We start from the raw sequence: 12,366 nt of genomic DNA on the forward strand, positions 1-12,366 counted from the left end.
CCATCAGGAGCTTGCCCTGTTACTCTGAGGGAAAGGAAATCTTGGCAAACTGGTGTGGATATTAGCTGTTTTTCCTTCACTGCCCTCTGTTATTACCAGGGAGACACAGGGGAACAAAGACAGAAATGGAGCATGTTTTGTGTTGTTTTTTGTTTTTTTTTTTTAACTGCATCAATACTGAGACTATAACTCATGGTGTTGTTTGATTCAATGAAGTTTTAGGTTATCTGTTGCACATGCATTCACTGTATATAAACATCTGACTGCAGTTGCACTTAGTGATGCCCCTGGAAATCAGAATCATATCTCCTTCTTGCATTTATAAAAGGAGATGTTCAACTTTAAAGCCCTAAATTAGCAATTTAGCAATAACTAAATTAGTTATTCAAATGTGTTATTTTAGGTATGTGCTTTAATGCAGGCGCAGTCCTTTAAGCACACCTCAAGCTGAGAAGGTAGGGGAGTGCTTTGCTCAACCAAGCCAGAATGAGTTTTCCAACCACTCCTAGAAATCAAACAGCTGGAGTTATTTTAGTATTTCCAAGGCTGTAACATCTTTGTAAGGAGTCCAGACTCTGATAAAGTGCTGGTTAATGAAATCATTTGGAGGAGGAGGATTCTGATTCTGTGGCAGTTTCTGAATTTTGCCTTTTGTTTCATTCTTTTCCAACATGGTAAGGGGGGATGGGGACACGTTCAGCTGAGCAGGACAATAACTGAGTGAGCAGTTCCTCGCCAGAGCTTTGGACAACCCCAGGTTTGCCCCTTCCATGGGCCTGGCTGAAGTTAAGGAGTGATGCTTTGCACAAGGTTTAGGCAATATAGAATTTGTTTGCTTTTGATCTATGCTGAATAGGTGAGCTCCCCTGTATGTTTATTCACCAGTACATGGTAGCCTTTGTTGCACACCAGGAGAAAGCTCTCCATGATGACACCACAGGTCTGCATAGCCCTGAGCGTGCTGGGCATAGCTGAGGGATCTGGTTTTTCTCCACAAATAGGAAAGGTCAGGACAGAGGCAGCACGTCTCTGATGAATTGCATGCTAAAGGAGATCTGCGTTCTGCCTGTTGTGTGGTTGTGTGCTGGGACATGTTTTTTTAATGGAGACTGAAAAAAAACATTTTGACAGGACCAAATTTTGCTCAGGGCTATCTATCTGTGTGCTGCTCCTACTAAAGTTTCTTGGCCAGATTCGTCCCTTGTTTGAAAAGACACAAGTCTACTGGGGAGCCAAGTTTGATACTGAGGTGAGGTGGAAGAAAAATACTCCACTGCCTCCTGTCCAGGTAGCAGGAGGAGCACTGTGAGAATGTGGTTATAGAATGCTACTGCTGCCCTGTGCTTGTTTGGCAGACAGGTGATAAGAATTATAATGGAATTCTCTAATGGATCTTTAATTCTGTGTCCTTTCATTTAGGGTTGTCTTGTTGAGCACTCCCCATTAGTATGTTGTTATTGTTCTGAGCATGACAACATTTCAAATACTGTAAGTTTTCATGGACATAATATTTTTCTGAAATACTAACAAATAAATAGTAATAGAATCAGAGAATATCCCAAGTTGGAAGCGATCCACAAGGATCATCAGGTTCAACTCCTGGCTCCACATAGAATCACCCAAAATTCGATGTCTGAGTGTTGTCCAAATGCTCCTTGAACTCAGGCAGCTTGGAGTCATGACCATTGCTCTAGGGAGCCTATTCCAGTGCCAGAGAAGCAGAGAAAGAGAGGAAAATATATCAAATTGTATAATCTGCAATAGTGTTTGTGCCCCTGTACCACAAGAGAGGAAAGCTTTACAAATGCATGGGATGTGGGTCTTGCTAGATTTGATCATGTCAGCACAGGATAATGTTTTCTTCCCTTTGGTGGTGGCACTCGCGGGGCTTTGGAAAGTATCACTGTTCTAACTACTGCTGCTTTATCTTTGTATGGGTATAGGTGGAATTTCTTTTCCCTTTTTTGAAGGTATGTTAGTTTGAAATGCCTACACCGGTGCTCAAATCGTCTTGGAAAACTTCAGGTCAAGGCTAAGAATGTATTGAAAGATTTACTGTAGATGGAAAGTTAGATTAAGGTGTTCACCAACGTATTTACATAAATAGCTACTATTGTATTAAAATTGTAAGTTAATGTTGAATGTCAGCCATGACAATGCTTCATGAAATACTGGAAAGAGGTTTTAGTTCAGTAGGCCAGATTTCATGTAGTCGTGCACAAGTATTAAGATTTATTCTTGTTTTTTCTCACAGGCATGTTTAGCTATCTTGCAGGACTATAAGTTTAACATCATCATTATATTTTATGAAACTCGTATTTGCTGATGCCAAGTTCATTCAAGCTGATCTATCCAAGGGGTGGATGATGCTGGCAGCTGGGGTGGTTGGGGCTGGCTCTGAAGTCAGCCAGGCTCTGGTAACAAAACTGACCACAACCTAATCTCCCCCACCACTGAGAAGCCAATCTCCTGGAAATAACTTAAGCCTTGTCTGTATCGCAGCCCCAAGTGAAGCCATAGAAGACAAAGTTCTCCACCATTGCATGCAGCAGCCAGTTTCCTGCTCGTTTGTCCTGATTATTATTATTTTTTTTTTAAGGAAAAGTCAAATACGACAACAGGATGTGAAAAAGTATGAAATCAATGAATGAGAAAGTAATTCTGAGAAACATGGCAATTCAAATATTTAGATCTTCTCTCTGCATAGGAGAAAAACCCATCTGTTAGAAGAGTCATAAAGCCACATAAATCAGGCTCAGGTACCGTTCTGGAAAGTGATTGCCAGTTCAGAATCTGCTCAATGTGGAGAAGTACAAATGTACTGGTTTTAATCATGATAAATAACTTCTCTTTTATCAAATCTTCTCGGTTGGAAATAGTTCCACTCCATGCAGCAACAATAATTTGTGCACTTATCATTCAGTCCCTTCCCAAGATGAGCAGCCAGCCATAGGATGTAATTTAACAACTTATCAACCATAGGTTCATCCAGCCCTTTCCAGCCAAAAGGGCATTTCACATTATTTAAGAGACTTCACCACACATAGCCATCAATTTAAGATTTCAGCAGCCCCTCGCCATTAAAGTGTTCCATGTAACACTTTCCATTATAGCCTGGGCCGTTACAGTCTGCTTCACACAGGTGATGGAATAATTACCCAAAAGACTGAGATCACTAAGTGCCTATCAGAGGCAGCAATCATGATTAACTGTTGCATTCAGAGGTGGGAAAGGCGCTGTGGGGGAAAAAAAAGGTGTCTGTAGGATACTTTTCCTCATTGCGTGTCTTTTGCTAAGAGGCATCTTTGGGGCTGCGTCTACTGAGTGTCTGGAGCAATGCAGTCTCCTTCACATGGCAGCAAAGGGTCAGGGTAGATCTATGAGGTCCCATAGCAATCCTATGCATTGGGCCAAGGCTGAGGAAGGCCCTGAGCTCAAGGTCAGGGTGCTCCTTCATGACCACATGTGCTGTGTTGTCAAAGCTAGGCGAGTAGGAGCTGCGCTCTGGAGGAGCAGGCCACCATTTTGGTCCTAGCGAACAAGACCATTAACACACAGGCTTCCCCATGTCCTACCCATCTCTCCAAATCCAGCCTTTATCTGAAGGGCTGGTAAGTGGCCTTTTTGCTGCCCTCTCTGCTTGTCCCCTGCCAGAAGCACCTGGAGAGCTGGTCTGCTGCTTGCTAAGAAGGAAAAGAGGGCACAGCTGGCTCTTCCCTTGGTCCTGCTGAGGAACATGGGCCTGGCATCTTGTGGCACTGGTAGAGGCAGATGTGGGTGGAGAACATGCTGTGGTTTAATCCAGCATGTAGCAAAGTCCCATACAACCATTCACTCTCACTCCCCTCTCCCAGTGGGGTGGGGGAGAGAATAGGAAAAAGTGCCAATAAAGTAGAACTCATGGGTTGAGATAAAAAGTATTTACTAAGATGGCAAGATAGAAGACAAAAGTATCATAGTAATGATAGTATATATATCTATGTATGTAGAAAACAAGTGAGGCACAAGCAATTGCTCACCATTTGCTGACCAGCGTCCAGCCAGTTCCCAAGCAGTGGCTGCTCCTCCATCCAGTTCCCCACCATTTTTCAAGGTTTTTTTCCACATGAAGTCATATGGTATGGAATATCCTTTCTTCCAGATTAGGTCAGCTGTCCTGGTTCTGTTCCCTCCCAGCTCCCAGGTGAAGCCTTGTGACTGACAGTAGAAGTGAGCTCTGGTGGATGTGCTGCTGTGGGTGCAGTATGCTGGGATTTTAAGATCTGCTTGTGCTGTGGGAGATCTGCAGGTAGAGGCTGGAAGAGCCTGTAGGGGGACAGACATGAAGGAGAGACGGCAGCTCTGCCATGCTGCTGTTGCAAGGGGATGTCTGGGCAGTGAGACTGACTCTTACCTTCACCCCTGGGTTGAAGATGTGAAATGGGATGACTGTTGGAGTACAGCAGAGCCCTTACAAAAAGAGAAGTTTTTAATAGTTTGGTGGGGTTTTTTTGGTCTTTGAGGTGCACTTCATTATTCACAGCCTCTGCAAATTAGGTCTCTGGGGGTGCAGTGCTACTGGTTGGATGAGCTGCTTTGCTGCAGCATTGGCTGGTGGGTGGCTGATGTGTGTGCAGCTGAGGGCTGCCTTTGTAGAGGGGGCTCTATGGTCCCTTCTTGACACTTAGGAGAGAGCAGCCCAGTTGTGTACTTGCTCCCAGGCCCTCTCCTGACCCGAGGAATGGGAAATTAACTGGTGTGGTGGGGAGCTTTTACCAAGGGATTGTGGGTGCAGGGAGGGAGCTTGGTCCTGTGTTGAGGATCCAGCACTTTCAGCCTCTTTGCTGTGCTGGCTGTCTTGGGGTTTGGGATCCCCTTCTGCTGATGTACTTTACTGTAGGAGTGTGGTTTCTCCTTGGATGGCACATTAAGCAAAAATGTTTGAGGGATTCTTGTCTGGGACTGAGCCACCTGAAGAAAGCTCTCCCACCTCAGTTTTCTGCAACAGTGACCATAAGCTTCCAGGACAATCAGCATACACGAAACTCACACGGTCCCGTGTCCCTTCTCATCCTCAGCTTGATCATGGCACCACAAGCCTGTGTTGGTCTTCTTTTTTTTTTCTTCAATAAACAGACAGACACAAGGCAGAACAGCTCAGTGGCAGACTTCTGTGTTGCAATGGGAACAGTGAGATGAGTCCCGCCTGTTCCCACTGGGATACAATGATAAAAAAGTCTTTCCCCTCCTTTGGCAACTTCTTGCTTTTGAAAAGTCCTTATGACTGGAAGGAAAAGCATGCATTTCCTTCCATGAGTGATTTAATGACCACTTTCATAGAAGCACAGAATAGCGCAAGTTGGAAAGTGTAAATCCCTGCTCCACACAGCCCACCCAAAACGCAAACCCTATTTGAGGCAGCCCACCATGCTCCGACAGAGACCTGTCCCTAGCCCCCAGCTGCCTCTCTCTGACACAGCTCCATGCAGCTCCGGGAGCTCAGTGCTGCCCCTCCATCCCTCGTGAGGAGCTGCGGGCTGCCATGAGATTTTGAAACCCTAAAAAATGTGCAGGAGTCACCTCTCTGCTTCACTTGCTGCTGCCACACTGGGGTTTTGAACATGGGAGGCACAGCACAGGAAGCAGAAGTCAAGACCTTGAGCAGCCTTGTAAGGGCTGCAATGAAATATATGGAGAGAGAACGGACAAGAAAAAGCAGGGAAGTTGGAACAGGAAAGAGAGAAAAGTATGCACGTTACAATGAATTCTAGATGTATTTTTTTCCAGTCATTTTTAATGTTGAGTTGAGTTTGAGCAGATTGTTGTGGATCTGCTTTTCAGGCCTTTCAACCAGGCCTGTTACAGCAACAGCTCACAGCACAGTGCTGTGTAATTTAACCAAACAAAACAAAAAAATAAGTTGCTGAATTGATAAGTGCTCATTAAGCCTCCAAGCTGCACAGCAGAGCAGGAAGGAGCTCAGAACCAGGGCTGAGCTGCCACCCGTGTCCCTGGGGTCCCTGCGCATGTTTTAGACCAGTCTCTGCCATTGCCCTCTGTGGTGACATTTAGCGTACTGGAAGAAGTGCAGCCAAAGCCCAGTCTCACTGAATTCAATGAGTACTTCTTTTTTTTTTTTTTTCTTTGCTAGCAAATAAACTAGCAAATAAAATGACCTTGACATAGTTTGGTAAAATGCCACTATAGTGATTCAGAAAGTAGGAAAATCCCCTCACTGTTTCCACCAGCAGTAAGAACATGCTCCTGGCCTTATGGCTGTGCAGACATGAGTGGAATAAGACCAGCTTGGTGCTAGGGAAGGCTTGGGGCTGGGAGAAGAATTATGGCTCAGGGACAATGCTGAAAGGATGGTGCTGAGAGCTGTGCTCTGCCTTGCAGCTCAGATAATCCTCCCTCTTCATACTTCAGGGTGGGCTGCTTGCATTCGTGTCACTGTTTATCTTCCAGATGGCTTGCAGGTGCTGCATGGGATCGGCATTAAACTCTGCTTGCATAAGATATTAGGGAGGGAACATTTACTGGGGAAAAAAAATCTCTAGCTGCAGAAAGAATCTCTTATGACAGGTTATTCAGATGCAGAGGTGGGTCAGTGGATTTCTTGATTGAGAACCCGGATTTTCAGACACTGTTTGAAAAGGGGCCGTGCTTTAAGAAGTTATCACTTCTCATCAGGACAGGACGTAAGCACAGGTCAGGGTCTTCAGCAGTGCTGGGAGCTTAGTGTCACGCTGACAGCTGCTCATGTTCTGGCTTAAGCTGGTGAGTAATTCTGCTATCAAATCTCAATGGTATCTCTACTGAAAATCTGTCTGGGTTGTTCTTCAGCTGGGCATGGAGAGCTGAGGAAGCTGTGCTCTTGGTGTCCAGTAGGCACCTTTGCACACTTGGTTGATAAGGCAATCTTTTTTTAACCCCGTTGTAATTTTGGCATTTGTAACATTGGGCAGTGATGGCTGGGTCTTTGCTTCAGCCCTGCTGTCTGGATATATCGCTGGATGGCCATTCCCCTTCCTGCCAAAGCCATTTGGCTTCACCTCATTTCTTCAAAGAGGGCTCTGATGCAGCACCATCAATCATTATGGCCAGAAAATATCTTCAGAATCCCACAGTATCATTTCAAAGCTCTGGACTGTGTGTGGTCTTTTAAAAACATAATGTATGCTTGAAAAATGTAAGGGTCTTTTTTTCCCCCAAGTGGTCTGGAATGGAGCAGATTGTCCTTGGAGCGCTTGCAAAAGTTTAACAGCTGCTGTTCGTTTGGCTTCTGCACTCTTCCAGGATGGCTGATGTCCTGGAAGGCAAGAGGGGGTGCAGGTTCGGAAGGTTGAGGCAGTGAAGGGAGGGTTTGAAATTGCAAGTCGCTGCACTTCCACATCCAAAGGAACTCTCTTCTCCCTTCTCTTAAATTTATTGTGCTCACTTGTTGCATCTTTTGACCAAAGGCCAACAAACAGCAGACAGTGTATGTATAGTTGTTGGCAGTCCTGCCCATGGCAGGGGGCTTGAAACTAGATGATCATTCTGGTCCTTTTCAACTCAGGCCATTCTACGATTCTATGATTCTATTTAGCAGAGCAGCAGCAAAGTCTTAGTGCATTATTAAAGAATTTATATTCACCCTGTGTGGCAGAGAGAAGGAATCAATGCTGTAAGCAGCTATTCAGAAACAACCCATTACTGAAGATTAAAAAAAAAAAGAGACAAATAGCAGCAAAGTTCCACCCTTAAAAATAAATAAATGAATAAATAAATAGGAATCCAAGCAAGTTTAAATTTGCTAAGGACTTTGGAGACTTGGAAAAAAACTCTCCATCTAGGAGCTCAGGGCAGATCATACTCTAGTTCATTAGCTAGGGATTTCAGAAAGAGTGCAATTCACTGAGCTCTGTGCTCCTGAATGCACAGAGGGATTAACAGTGTGAGCCCAAGCTGCTTGGAGGCAGTGGGACTTTTGACCAGATGAGGGTCAGACTTAACTCAAGGGCGCTCACATCCCCAACAAAGCAGGTGTGCAGCAGGGTGTGGGCAAACACCTCTGGTCTAGTGCAGCAGATCCCATGGTCCTGGCAGGAAGAGAGGGTTCATTCCTGCAGGGAATACCTCTTTCCTTGCTTTGGGGGAGCTGCAGCCACCCCAGCATGGAGAATCCCCATTTATTCTTACCTAATTTATCTGCCGTGCAGCCTTTAAACCAATGCAGAGCTGCACAAAACTTGCCTCCATACAAACACAGGACAACACAGTGGACAACTTAGGGAAGCCAAGCAGGAGAATGCTGTAGTTGTCTGCCTTTTCCTTTTTTTGGGGAGAAAAGGAGCAAATTCTTTTGTTCTGATCTGTCATGCAGACACTGAAAGCACGAACCATGCAAAACTGCTTTTATTGATTTGTTAAAAAAACACAGAAAAAGAAAGAAACATTGCCATCCTGACATCTAGCTTGGTGCATGAATTTATGCTTTATGCGCACTTGCCTCTAAGTTCATTATTGAGCTGTGCCAAGTGGAGTACTGGACAGCACACCAAAGGCCCTCCCACCCAGCTTCTGTTTTGTGTCACGAACATGGATTGAGTTTACAGAGCCAGACTTCCATGGGATTTATCTCTTCTCTGCTGACATCTAGGTTAACATTTGAGGTAACAGGCCATACAGTCCATAAAAGGGATTACACAGCATCATGGTCTCACCAAAATGGGCTCCCCTGTTTCATGGTAGTGTAGCTTAGAAGGCCATTGAAAATGAGCACAACTATCTGATAAAAGACAAAGCTCCTCCTTTCCATAGCCATGGCTATGAAAATGACATTAGTTATACCTTTAGTATCCTTAAGGCTAAAGGGAGAGGCACACGTGACCCCTTGGTCTCGCAGTTAAAATAAATTTCATTACAAAATGTTTGTTCTCCTGTCATCTTGCTAGCTGGGTGCTTCAGGAGCTTGGATAACACATGTTCAGAACTGTACACAGCTTGCTGCCCATCCCCCAAAATTAACAGATTCTGAATCTACAGCTTGTGCAAGGTACGCTGACGTGTCTGCAAAGGTTTGCTTTGCACTGAATGGATCTGCCTTAGCTTCAAAATACATCAGCAGCATAGAAAATCTCCCTCTATCTTAAATGAATCCCTGGAGGCAATCTGGGTTTAACTGTATGCAAAACCAAGGTTGTTTCTTGTTTAGGGCACATCCTGAAGGTTCTGAAGGCTTGCAGGTGTTCATGGTGCAAAAACTGGACACAGGATGCTGAATCCCAGATGTGTGAGGCTTTGCAGAAACCACCACTCATGTCCAGCCACATAAATCCACAGGGTTACAGAGATGATGGAAGCTGCGCTGTGAACATCTGCAATGGGAGGTGTTGCTTCAGAGGAAGCATTTGCTCATGCACAGGAAAACTGCATGTGAATTAACTAACGTGTGAATTGAAAGTGGATTAGCACTGCCACGTGAATGGATGGGGATCCTTTGGATTCTTCAGAATTAAACTGGTCCTAATTTGTTTCAGCGTAATTATGAAAGAGGATGTTATACAGGCTTTAATGAGATCTAATGTTCTCACCACAGAACTTAGCCTGGGTTCATTTCTTATGTCTCTCAGCAGGGGTGGGATTGGAATGTAGTGTTGAATTTTTTTAGTAGGAAGCTTGTATTGTCTTTACCTCGGGTTTTAATAACTGATTCTGATAATTATGTAATCTGGTTTTATTGTGATTATACTGTTTTTAATCACAGGATATAAAAGCTCTGAATAAGCAATTAATTAATCCTCACCAAGTCCCTGCAAGGTTGGTAAAATCTTTGTAAGAGTCACCATATGACTTTTCCCATGGAATACAGCTAGGCAAAGCAGTGCAATGAGGCACGGGAGGGAAGATGGGTATCTACCTGTACTGAATGGATGGGTGGAGTTAAGCAAGAAAAAGATGTTATTGACCACTTTAGAATTTGGTTGCACCACCACAGTGCACACAGGAGGAAATGTCAGGGGAACTCCAGCAATCTGGGCGTCCATTTTCTGTCTGTCCCAACCCACCCCACTTATAGCAGCACTGCACGCAATGTGCCATAGTGGGAACAGCTAATAGCAGGGTGTGCATATCATGGATTAGAAGTAATTTATCTGATTTCCTTTTATTTTGAAATAGGATTTAGCCATTTAAATTAGATTTTGTTAAAAAAAAAAAAAGGGGGAAGAGGAAGAAAAAACCATTGAGCTCCCGACTGCTGTTTGCAGGCTGACTGCGTGTTGACAGATTGCTCTGCTGGTGTTGCAGTCCCTTCTCTGTCAGAGCAGCTTCTTTCTTTTCCCCCATGGATAGTTTATTTTCTGCTCAATGCTAAGTCTCGTGTTTGTCTTACTTCTTTAAATGAGAGCAAGCACTGCGCTTTTGTCCTGCTCCTTTTCCAGTGCCATTTTGCTGATCTTCTCTGTGTGAATCTGAAAGGTCAGGAAAACAAATCAATACGGAAAAGGACCTCCTGCCCCTTTTAACCTAACCTGTGGGAGGGAGGAGGGAGAAATAGCCAATGACATGAAAGGGAATTTTAAGTATGCCCAAAAAAAGCGCAGTGGGAGTGAGGGTTTGGAAGGACAGGTGTCAACAAGACCAGCCTCTGCATTTCACAGCACGTCTTTATGAACTCACGGTCATCTCCTCTGCAGCAGCATGCAGGGGTGATCCATACAGCTGTAAGGCATCGAACCTGTAACAGTTCTGAGAGGGAGGAGGCGATGGCCCTCGTGCTTTTGCATCACTGACTGTGAAGGGCTTTGCTGGTTAGAAACTCACCACGCGACCTGAATGCCAGCGAATGGCAACAGCTGCCTTGTCGTGGTGAGATGGGCCTCGGTTCTCTCTGATGCCCTGTCCTACTTCCACTGCTGCAGGTAAGCAGCTCCTCTTGCTGTGGATAGTCACCGTGCAGAGCAGAAGGGAACTGGAGAAAGGTTCTGTGCCTCTACAGCTGGATGCTGTCACTGGAACAGTGAGGCCTCGTCAGAAAACCAATATTATCGTTTTCTGTTAAATGTTTCAATGTTAAACCTGAATGTTATAGCCAAGGCTACTAATTATGACCTCTGTTCCCAACATCCACCCTCAAGTATTCATTTGAGAGCCTCCCAGTACTGGGCACTCCTAGGAGCTTCCTTCATTATCAATGGAGAGGAAATAGCTATCCTGTTCCTCTCCAATGGTGAAGACTTGTAGATTGCTCATACAGGGTCTTTGTGCAGGTGTCTAACATTAGATGCAGCATTTCTCTGCAGCAATTAAAACGTTATCACAAAATGCAAAACACCAAAGCTCTATGTTGAAAATCAACTCTATCACAGCCAAAAAAAATTGATAAATGCACAAGACAATTCTTTTGGAAAGAGAACAGGCTGCCCAGGGAGGTGGTGGAGTCACTGTCCTGGAGGCGTTCAGGAAATGTGTGGATCTGGAACTGAGGGTCATGATTAGTGGGCATGCTGGGGATGGGCTGGTGGTTGGACTTGGTGATCTTACAGGGCTTTTCCAACCTGCATGTTTCTATTATATTCCATTCGAAAAGAGCAGGAGTCAATCACATCACCTCAGCCCTCGAGTGTCCTCAGGTTGGTGTTCCTGGAGTGGCTGTGGCATTTCAGCTGTTGATGAGTCATGTAGTCACACAATTGTGGCATGATGGGCTTCTCATCACATGTAAGCTATGTATATTATCTGCACAAATACACTTGCCATGTGGCTCACTACAGGCACTGACTCTGGGATACCAGTCTTTCTCTCTTTAACAATTCCACAGAAGACCTTGCATGAACCTTGCAAGTCAGCCAAAGTTGGTTTCGTTTGGAGTAGCTGCTGCTTGTTTTGTTGACCAGTTTGAGTTTGTTTCTGATTTTGCTTCATATTCTTCTTCCAGTGTGGCTTGCAGAAGTTGCCTAGAAACCATCTCACATCAGCTCACTCATCCAGGATGCACAGCTTCCCATATGCCAGCAGAGAGATAAGCTTAACTTCCTAATTTTTTAGAGAAATGCAATTAACCCTCCTTCCCTCTCCCAAGGATGTGATATCTGAGAACTCACATTAAAAAAAAAAAAAAAAGATTGCTGAAGAAAGTCTGGAGTGCTTATCGTGTGGGGGGGTGTGGGTAGAGAAGGAAGAGAAAGCTTTCCCAAGGCAGTGGCAGAGCCAGAACCATAACAGCCCCCACTCAATAGTCCTTAACACAACCCTTCACAGCCTCTAGTGACAGAACAGCTGCAGACTTAGTTTGACCAAGATTTACACTTTCATGTCCCTGCTTGTTAAAATACTATGCCCTTCACCACGTGTCCCATCCAGAGCCTTCTCTCAGCTCTTCCTATCTTTCACAGTAGTTGT

The 12,366-nt window shown here is 44.7% G+C and overlaps 1 long non-coding RNA gene across 4 annotated transcripts in view; it reads left to right on the plus strand.

The window, feature by feature from the left end:
- Positions 1–12,366, plus strand: part of LOC128086095 (uncharacterized) — a 155,317-nt gene that overhangs the window by 23,524 nt on the left and 119,427 nt on the right. The window lies entirely within an intron of this gene.

The sequence above is a fragment of the Tympanuchus pallidicinctus genome, unplaced genomic scaffold (genome assembly GCF_026119805.1).
Source record: "Tympanuchus pallidicinctus isolate F22 unplaced genomic scaffold, pur_lepc_1.0 scaffold3, whole genome shotgun sequence".
Classification (NCBI taxonomy): Eukaryota; Metazoa; Chordata; class Aves; order Galliformes; family Phasianidae; genus Tympanuchus; species Tympanuchus pallidicinctus.